The sequence below is a fragment of the Grammomys surdaster genome, unplaced genomic scaffold (genome assembly GCF_004785775.1).
Source record: "Grammomys surdaster isolate TR1022 unplaced genomic scaffold, NIH_TR_1.0 127, whole genome shotgun sequence".
Taxonomy (NCBI): Eukaryota; Metazoa; Chordata; class Mammalia; order Rodentia; family Muridae; genus Grammomys; species Grammomys surdaster.
In genome coordinates this window covers 10,212,005-10,220,988 of record NW_021604585.1, presented here as the reverse complement: position 1 = coordinate 10,220,988, position 8,984 = coordinate 10,212,005, and positions in this window count along the sequence as shown.

The following is an 8,984-nucleotide window of genomic DNA, read 5'->3' as shown; positions in this document are numbered from 1 at the left end:
CTCTCTCTCTCTCTCTCTCTCTCTCTCTCTCTCTCTTTCTCCTCTCTGCTGGATGTCCCACCTTTTAATCCTGCTTCAGCTTATTGGCCATCAGATTTTTATTGGCAAGTGAGGCTTCCACACAGTACACAAGAGTGATCCCTACATCTTCCCCTTTTAGACCAATAAAAGGCTCTTTCTCTGACATCAACACACAATAAGAACACTTATTAAAACTATCAGGTAAGAAGTACATTCACAATGTCCAGTTCACATGCATCTAGCAACTTTGGAGAAAGTACTCTACTATCTCATCTTGATGAGCCTAAAGTTCTGTACTTAAATCATCTTCTATCATAACTTGCATTTATCAACCTATAAATATCCTTTTAGACCCTAAAACATTTTCTTAAATCCTAAACAACTTAAGCTTAATTGTGAAACTATAATTCTCTAGTCTTCGGCCTCATCAGAGACCTGAGAAGAATAAATAGTACCTGAGTAATCAGGAAGGGTAGAACAAGCAGCTTCTAACTCTATAGAAATGGCAGAGGTTGCTGGCTGTGTAAACAGTCACCCAACGCTTCTCTGCAACATTGGAGCAGCACCTTCAGCCAACTGGCCCAGAATATCTGACAGAATTTTTCGTGGAGCAGGAATTATGAAGAACTCGCCTTGCAAAGTCCAGCAGTCAATTTCCCTACAACCTGTCTGTCCGTTTTGGACAGCTTTCTGCCTGCAACCTCTGTCAAACCACCACAACGTGAACAGCTAATCCGACAAAGTCCATACCTCTGGGACAGTCTCTAAGTGTACTAACTTTGCCTTTGGCTTCTGTAGTTCTACTTCGGGGTAACTGTTCTTGTTGTGGTGGTTTGAATAAAAATGGCTCCCATAGGCCCATATGGAGTGGCACAATTAGGAGGTGTGGCCTTGTTGGAGTTGGTATGGCCTTGTGGGAGGAAGTGTGTCACTGGGGGTGGGCTTTGAGGTTTCAGAAGCTCAAGGTAGGCCTAGTAGCCCACTGTCTCTCCCTGTTGTCTGCTGATCTGCAGGCGACACTCTCAGGTACCTCTCTGGCACCACGTCTGCCTATGTGCCACCACCTTACCCACCATGATGACAATGCACTAAACCACTGAACTGTAAGCCAGCCCTAATAAATACTTTCCTTTATAAGAGTTACTGTGGTCATGTGTCGCTTCACAACAGTAGAGACCTCAACTAAGATAGTTCTTAACTGAGGTATGTCAACCCGGAACATGGGTTTTGTGCTTAAAAGCTCACCCTGAGAAAGGCTCAGGGCTACATTGGGATCCCGAACACCCAATGTAGTTCCAACCAGCTAATAAAGACTTTCTATTGGCTTAAACCCAATACTGAGCAGTCTTCTCTGATGGATTCTCAACAACATTAGCCACTAAGCTGATTGTCCAGACCCTACTCTGTTGTTGTTTGTTTTTGTTTGGGGGTTGTTTATTTATTTGTTTTCATTTGTTTTTAGATTGATCTTGAACTCATGATGTAGCCAAGGATAGTCTTAAACTGGAACAATCTTCCTGCCTCAGTTTCCTAAATACTCAGATTATAAGCGTGTACCCACACAGTAAGAAGAAGTACAATTTTGTACATGCTCATGACTACCTACAGTTAATAACCGTGTGTAGTATGAAGGGTTAATGACCTAAAAGCCCCGGGTGGACAGGAAAGTTGGCTTGACTGGTAACCCCTGTGTGCTGTTGGGATCCAAGCAGCAACCACACTGGAATTTATCACTCTCAGACTGCAGGGATCTGACCCAGGTGGAGTCTTCCCTTCCATACAAAACTCCAAGCCCCATGCCACTCCCTTAATGAGACTGAGGTCCTTTGTTGTTCCAATTAAAGGACAGTCTCCCCTTGTTGAATTCTATCTTATTCCTTTGTGCCTACAACACCTTGATCAATCCCCACCTATATATTTGAAAACTGCTAATAGTGTAGGTTTTAAGTCTTTTCACCAAAAATTAAGCTAAACACAGTATGTGAGGTCACTCATATGCTAAATAGTGTCACCTAGTCATCTCATAATATCAAAACATTCTGTTCTTACTGTAAATGTATATAGTTCTACTTGGGCCAGGTGTGGTAGTGCATGCCTTTAATCCCAGCACTCAGGAGACAGAGGTAGGCAAATTTCTATGAGTTTGAGGCTTGCCTGGTGAGTTCCAGGACAGCCACGGTTGTTACACAAAGAAACCCTGTCTCAGCTGGGCGTTGGTGGCACACACCTTTAATTCCAGCACTTGGGAGACAGAGGCTGGTGGATTTCTGGGTTCGAGACTAGCCTGGTCTACAGAGTGAATTCCAGGACAGCCCAGGCTATACAGAGAAACCCTGTCTCAAAAAAAAAAAAACCAAAATAATAAAAAATAAAAAATAAAAATAAAGCCTTTAATCCCAGCACTTGGGAGGCAGAGGCAGGCAGATTTCTGAGTTCGAGGCCAGCCTGGTCTACCGAGTGAGTTCCAGGACAGCCAGGGCTACACAGAGAAACCCTGTCTCGAAAAAACAAAAACAAAAAAAGCAAAACAACAAAAAAAAGAAAATAAAGCAGTATAAGACAAAAATTTTAATGGAGTAATCTAATATCTAGTGAGATAGACAAAAGAAAGAAAAAAGAAAGAAAGAAAGAAAGAGAGAGAGAGAGGACAGAGCATTTGCAAACAACTTCAGGAATATAGACATATAAAAACAAACATGATTATACCTAGTAAAACTTTTTTTTTTTTTTGAGACAGGGTTTCTCTGTGTAGCCCTGGCTGTCCTGGAACTCATTCTGTAGACCAGGCTGGCCTCGAACTCAGAAATCCGCCTGTCTCTGCTTCCCAAGTGCTGGGATTAAAGGCGTGCACCACCACTGCCTGGCCTAAAATACTTTTTTTAATTGACAAAATCATATTAATAAAATAAGAAGTCTAAGTTGATAACTGACCAAGACATGGAATTCAGAGAAGCTCAGTGGAGCACACCTTTGATCCCAGCACTAGAGAGGCAGAGGCAGGAGGATCTCTCTGAGTTCCAGGCCAGCATGATTTCCATATCATGTTCCAGGACAGCCAGGGCTACACAGAGAGACACTGTCTCAAAACCAAAAGACATTGAATTCATAATCAAAGGTCTCCCCTCAAAAGTCAACAGGCCCAGATGCACACAGGTACAATTCTAACACTAGAGAAGCTGAGGTGGGTAGGTCTCAAGTTCAAAGCCAGCCTAGGCTACAGAAAACTAGGAAAGGGGAGCCCCTCCCCCACATCATTTTCTGAGGCTATTGGAGGTCAAGCTGGGACAGGAACTATCACAGATATTTCCACTTACCAACACAGAGGGATAACTAAAGCACAGCGCTGTGTTTTAGAATGCACTTCTAGGTGTGAGTTATCACAGCCAAGCAGATTTAGCAGGACTCTAAGGGATGGTTTCACAGCAGAAAACTCACTATCAGTATGCAAAATGGGGTTTTACATTAACATATTAAAGGAAACACATTATTTAAATCTTTACAGAAAAGGCATTTGATAATGTGAAAACACCGCTCATCGTTAAGAATTTTCAGAAATCTAGGGATGAAAAGAAACATCCTTCACTCTATAGATGCCCACAGTCAAGCATGCAGGTCCGATGTCCTGAGAACTTTTTGCCCCAGGAGTATTGCCACTTCAGCCAGAGGATGCTATCCGGCAATTATATGAAGTTGGTTGTGCTAAGTGTTTAGGGTGGAGTGTGTAGGGATGTGGTTTTATTCTAAACTATTCTGGACTAGTGCTGACAGCAAATTAGCAGTTCTGGGACTGGATATTTTTTATTTTGTAAAGATTTCTTTATTTTACTTTATGTGTATGGGTGTTTGCCTGCATGTATGCTTGTGTGCCACATGGCACCTGGTGCCCTCAGAGGTCAGAAGTGGGTGTCGGATTCTCTGGAACTACACTTACAGACGGTTATGAGTCACCATCTTCTCCTAAACAGTGGCAGGGATTCATGTTTGCTGGACGCAGAAGGTATTTGGGAGGGAGTGGAGCTTCCTGGCCTTCTCCAGATGTACACCTACAGGGAACCTTCAGGTGTTCAGCCATCCGGAAGCTCTCGATAGGTTAATAACTTTAACCTAGGGAGTAGATCTTGGTTTCAAAGTTCTCTGCCTGACCCTTGGTAGTTACGGCACCTAGAGAAGGCATTAAAGCCTTGTATGGTGTTCTTGTACTTACAGGATATTTCACTGTCCTCAAGGACCTTGGCCATGGAGCCTCGGTCTCCAAGATCATGCAGCCTGGCCTTCATCCTCCTTTTCAACCCCATCCTGGTTTGTCCTTCTCCTAGAACCCTGTCCACACTGTGAGTCAGACAGTAAACCTTACCCCACGCCCATCTCTTTCTGCCATCTTGAATCTCCCTTACTCTAGAAGGTTCTAGCCGACTGTTCTGCACCCTTCCTGTGTTCTCTGCCCTTTCTTTATCCTCACAGCCTTCGTTACTCTCCCTCCCTGCTGCCTTTCATCCACAGTCAGTGAAACACCCACGGTCCCTGGGACCCTGTCAGGTAGCAAAGAAGAACACAGACCACTGAGGACACTATTAAAAATGCACACTTGAAAGCCAAGAGTGTACAAAGTGGTCTAGTGTGCCTAGCCCTCACCCTGCCCTGGCCCTTAGCCGATGTTAGAGGAACTTCTGTTGAAACAACTGTACCTGTGATAAGTCGACTATGTTCGAATCTCTCCTCAAACCTGGTACCTGAAAATGTGGCTTTAATTTGAAATAGGGTCTCTGCAGATATTAGCAAGCTACAGTGAGATTGTACCGGCTTAGGGGGACCCTGGTATGGCAATTGGAGATCTTACAGGAAGAGCATCACACTGTGAGAAGGTCGAGGAGGGACTGGAGTGGAGCAGCTATGAAAAAACCAAGGCTAGGAGTCACCAGAATCTAGGAAGAAGGAAGGGCAGATTTTTGAGCCTTCAAGACACATCAGGACCTTTGTCAGCATCTTGATTTGGGGCATCTGTCTTTCAGAACCGAGACAATATAATCCTGCAACATTAAACTATCCTACGTGGTGATAATTTTTAAGGTAGTTCGAGAAAACTATTTATCTAGGACACCAACTCTCATCTTCATCCTCAGGCTCCCGCTGCCTAAAGTTCAAATAGATCTCTACCTAGCTAGCCTTTGTCCTCTCAGACCTGGAGGAGGCCATCTCCTTTGCCGACGCTAGATGGCGCTAGAGGGATGTGCCAGCGCCACCTCTTGGGCTGGCTAAACGTTTGGTTTCTGGTGCGGCGCAGTGTGACTTGCTGGGATCCTAAATCCAAGCTGGTGATTGGGTGCTCGTTTCTGTAAGCTCTTTTCAGAGAAAATGGTGTTTGTCTTGTCAGGGAGCCGAAAGTGAATACTCTCCTCTCAAAACTGCCCTGACCCCCCCGGCTTCTGCTTTACAACCTTACAGACTCAGTCAGCTTTTAAGTGACCTATGTTCAGAGACCTGTGGTCTCCCAGGCTGGCAAAGAACTGCCTGCCATGCCATGAGGCGGTGGGCCACAAGGCCGGAGGATGAAGAGGATGCAGAAATGCTTTGCCAGGGGAGTTTGGGCAGAACTCAGTATTTTCAAATGCCACCTTGACAGCATCCTTTGGCTGTGTCACAAACATCTATAATTGCTGAAATCCAGGTGGGAACTCTCAGTCCTTCTGTCCCCTCAGTCTCAGAGAATTTACTCGAGTTGTGAGTCTCTTTTAAAACATTTTCTTTTTACATTTATTTGTGTGTGTGTGTGTGTGTGTGTGTGTGTGTGTGTGTGTTGTTTTCATGTACTTCTGTGTACTTCTCTGTCTAGGCTATAGAGGTCAGAAGAGGGCATCTGGAATCCCCAGAACTGGAGTTACAGGTAGTTGTGGGCCACCATGTCGATGCTGGGAATTGAACCTGGGCTCTTTGGAAGAACAGCTTATACTCTTTTTTTTTTTTTTTTTTAGGTTTTTCTAGACAGGGTTTCTCTTGTAGCCCTGACTCAGCTTATACTCTTAACCACTGAGACCTCTCTCTCTCTCTCTCTCTCTCTCTCTCTCCCTCCCCCCCCCCCCCATTTTTTTTTTTAAATATTGTGCATGCGGCTACATGTGTGGAGGTCAGACAATTCGCAAGAGCCATTTCTCTTCTTTCACTGTGTGGGTTCTGGGGTCAGGTCTAGAGAGTGAGTTCCAGGACAGCCAGGGCCACACAGAGAAACCCCGTCTCAGAAAACAAACACGCAAACAAACAAATAAATAAATCCAATTATACACTTACAGAAAGCTTCCTGAACCGTGGCTGACCCACTCCAAATATTGTTACATGCTTCTTAGAAGCGAGTACGTTTTTCTGTGTGATCATGACACAGCCGTCGACTCTAGAGCTCACCAGTAGCATCCAGCCTTCACACCCTGCTCTGCGTTCTCCTCATCGAGTTCACGACTGTACAGTTTTAAGTTCCAACCGTCATCCCCTCAAGGAGTCTTGTCCTGAGTGGGCTGACCACCCAGTTCTCAAGATGCCGCTGTGTGGCTCTCGTTCCGATCTGGTGTCCTCGTGCCCTACAGAGTTTGCGCAGAGTACGCGCTCGCACTCACTTGATAATAACATATCTGGTAATTACCGTGCGTCAGAGCTGGCCCAGGAGGACCCAAGTGCGTGTGTTTCCAGGAATATCATGACTCTCCATCCCAGGAATGTAAATATGTAGTAAGCTTGCATCAGACCTTGTAAAACACTGAGTTCCATGGGGAGAGACAGTTGCTGGCTGGGTTCTGCCCCTCTTCTGCCCTCACAAGTAGATTGTCCCTGACCCTCTGAATTCCCTACAGCACATCTATCTATCTGCACATCAGAAGAGGTTACCTGATCCCATGAGACTACAGTTATAGATGGTTGTGAGCCAACATGTGGATGTTGGGACTTGAACTCAGGACCTCTGAAAGAACAGCCAGTGCTCCTAACTGCTGAGCCATCTCTTCGGCTCATCCCCCACCCCCTTTTTAAAGCATTTTTAGCTATTTTATCTTATCTCCAGTATCCATATTGTATGTGAGGTATCAAGTGTATTTATCCCATGTTGTAATTATTCAAAGTGTTGCTTTATCTAATAGTTGCAGTAAATAACTTACAATCACGACATCACCAGCAAGGCTGTCTATTGATTTAGGTGCATTTCCATAGGAAATCCAGAGAGTGGCGCTATCATCTCTCGATGCGCCCCCATGAGGTGGTACATAATTTTGATTTGTCCCCTTGATCAAAGTGAAGTCTGCCAGGCCTCTTTTCATCGTGAAAATTTTCTACATGGTGTTGCCTTATTATTCCCCAGGGGACACAGAAAAGGTGCCCACTTCCCGCAGTTACAGCACTGATAACGGAACAAAGGAAAGATGGAGTCCAGGTTGGGGAAACTGACCGATTTACTAGTGTTACTTAGTGAGCATGCGTGACTCAGAAGCCGCCTGCATCGCTGAGAAGTCCCCCCACCCAGCATGGGTTGGTGGAGCAGCTCTTCCATCAGAGTCCTCTCCTCACATCAACTGTTTACTACTTCATGACTGATGGGAAGGGCCGGTGAGCTTCCTGGTCTTGTTAGATTCCTGAGAGTTTTAAGTACTTTCCTCTTCCCTACACCCTACAGAAGGAAATGTGTCAATCCAGATGGAAGGGAATGGCTATATGATGTATGGACACCGTGTGGTGTGTGTGTGTGTGTGTGCGTGTTTAATCATTGTTAGCATTATTTTGGTGATCCAATTGTCTCGAACTTGGTCATTAGAAGTCACTTGAACGGACTGGAAAGGTGGTTCAGTAATTAAGAACATTTGATGATCTTGCTGAGGATCTAGGTTTGGTTCCCAGCACGGGTATGGCAGTTCACAACCATCTATAACTCTAGTTCCAGGAGATTCGACACCCTTTTATGGCCTTCACAGGCACCAAGGACACACATAGTACATGTACATGCATGTAGGCAAACACTCAGACATATAAAGTTTTTAAATTTTTAAAAAGGTGACTTTCAGGGAGAGTCCATAATTCCCTGAAAACTGATTTACTCTTTGACATAAACAGCCAGGCTCCTCTGAAATCCATTTTTCTCCAAGGAGCTCTGGTTACTATGAGTGGAAATAGACTTACTATATTTATGTGTATGTGTGTGTTTACACAAATTTATGAGCACCAAACACATGGAGTAACGCAGGGGAGGCAGAAGAGAGTTCCTATCTTCTGGAATTGCAGTTAGAGATGTCTGTGAGACACCATGTGGGTGCTGGGAACTGAAGCCAGGCCCTCAGTAAGAGCAGCAAGGGCTCTTAACCACTTTGCATCTCTCCAGCCCTGGAAATAGTTTTTAAGACAGTAAACTGAGGCTGGTGAGATGGCTCAGCGGTTAAAAGCCCTGGCTGCTATTCCAAGAGGACCCAGGTTACAATTCTGTATTGACAAGGAGGCTGCCCACCATTTGTGATTTCAAGGGGATTTTGTGCCCTCCTGTGGCCACTAATGGTACTGCACACAAATAGTGCACAGTCATTCACATAGAGGCAAAACACTCATACACATAAAAAATAAATGAATCGGAAGAAATTAAAGCAATGATCTGGAATATCAGTACCTTTCTCACTATCCTTGGGTTGTAACTGTTCCCAAACCCTCTGGGAAGAACTGAGAAATATCTGTGTGTACATTGTGTGTATGTATGTATATTCACATTATTTCTGCATTGTTTTATCAATCAAGGGGGGCTGTGTCAATTTTTGTATATTAAAACTATGAGTTTAGTTGGTTGTAGTGGTACACCTCTAATCCCAGCACTAAGCAGACAGAGGCAGGCAGATCTAAGGTGATGTAGAGGCCAGTCTGGTCTAAAGAAAGAGTTCTAGGCAGCCAGGGATACTCAAGAAAAGAAAGAGAGAGAGAGAGAGAGAGAGAGAGAGAGAGAGAGAGAGAGA